Source organism: Hippocampus bargibanti, linkage group LG06 (genome assembly GCF_051943395.1).
Source record: "Hippocampus bargibanti isolate YZ-2025 linkage group LG06, ASM5194339v1, whole genome shotgun sequence".
Taxonomy (NCBI): Eukaryota; Metazoa; Chordata; class Actinopteri; order Syngnathiformes; family Syngnathidae; genus Hippocampus; species Hippocampus bargibanti.
Genome location: NC_142739.1, coordinates 742,501 through 744,323, shown reverse-complemented (window position 1 = coordinate 744,323; position 1,823 = coordinate 742,501).

The following is a 1,823-nucleotide window of genomic DNA, read 5'->3' as shown; positions in this document are numbered from 1 at the left end:
TCCAGATCTGGAAAACATTAGCATGTAAATGAGTTGTTGACTCCGTGCCTCAAAGCCAACGCTCTAATGGCTGCCAACTTGATGACAACAGTTTCATAATCGACGTCTTGATAACTATATGGAAACATAAGGAGGGAATCATTTGGATTTGGATTTCCTCGAGCTGTCGCGACTCCCGCATGTGGATTTCAATGTATTCGAAAACATCAATCAGGAATTTAATGTGAATCATCACAGGTATAACAGACATATTCCTGGTTGTTGAATTTGATAAAACTGTCGGCCGACTTCTGGGTATTGATGGAGAAAGAATGAATATCTGGTGTGTAAATCTTTGTGTCTTATTTCCGTTGACCAGAACAGCAAGCCCATACTCCCATCTGATAACTTTGAATGGCAAGTGCCATACTGGGAATGGATGTGATGTCATTGAATGTAAATGGAATGACCGCATCTGTCCAAGTCTGATAAAAAACATTAAAATACTTCACAATGCAACTTTTTAATCTGCCTCAATAATGTCATGAATTCAAAATCCAAATATGGGTCTTCTCAGCAATTTTCGCAATTTTTAGATGACATTTAAAAGTTGATTAATTTGGTAAATGAATTACAAATCTTAATTATTTAATCTCACTCTGGGGTTGGGGGATGTCGCTTGACAGCGATACTCTTACTTAAAGGACAACCGACACCTCCCGACAAGTTGCGTCCATAATTTGTAAAATCACTTCAAATGACTTCTACTGACCGCATTTTACAAAGATTCCACCGCATATAGCTAGCTATATTTTACTTTTGAATATTCATGAAGTCTTTTTTTCGAGTTGATGTCGATGCCCGAAGTGACATCACATTCGGTATGGTCCTGACCGAAGAAAACGACACACAGTGCATTTTGGGTACTTTTTTTCGTCTGAAAACACGGTGTTGATGGCGAAATTAGAAAGGAAAACTACATAAATAACATGATGGTGAATCGTTGTGTGGCAGCCAATTGCGGTAACACGCATAAAGAAGGTGTAAATTCCCAGCGGACAAACCAGCCATTTCCACCGTGTCATTTGTTACTCTATAGCGCTGTCGAGCTCTCTCTTGTCTCAACATCTCTGATGTTCGTGTGCTGCTCAAAGTGTGCCGCTGTCTCTAACCCCCCTTTTGTGTGTGTGCGTAAAACCCACCCCTCTATTTTCTACCACTGATTTTAACCAATCACGGGCAGCTTTAACTGAAGGTTGGCTCTTGTAAGCGACTCCATGTACTGGACGAAAGGACACATGTGCGCCATCTTGTGCATTTTCTGGGATGCTACATCCGAGTCCAGATCCTCTTCACCGGTTTCACCACTTGCAGACGGCTCGAATTGATACGGAAGGGCTTCTTTAATCGATCGCAAACATTTATGCGTCCCTCAGACTATTTGAATCATATTCATAACTGGATGAGTATCAGGAAAGCATCTTCTCTGAATCTGAACACCCTGAAGCCATTGTTTTGATTCTGGAGCAAGGCAGTTTGTGGGTTTGCCAAAGCTAATATGACGTCACTAACAAGGGGGCGGGACTGAATCTCCCCAGTTTCGAGCTCGTGAGTGGCAGTTTTGGGCAAATTTAAGTCATTTTTATTGGTGTTTTGCATTTGACTCAAAATATCAGCATGTGTATTTTGGGTATTTGAGATGCTATAAAACGTTTTTCTGATGTCAGTTAGGAAACCAAAAAATGGTGTTGCTTGTCCTTTAAAATAAAACACAACATTACACACATCCTCAAAAGTCCAAAATATACAACATTCAATTTTATGTTGATCGTCAAGTGCACTTT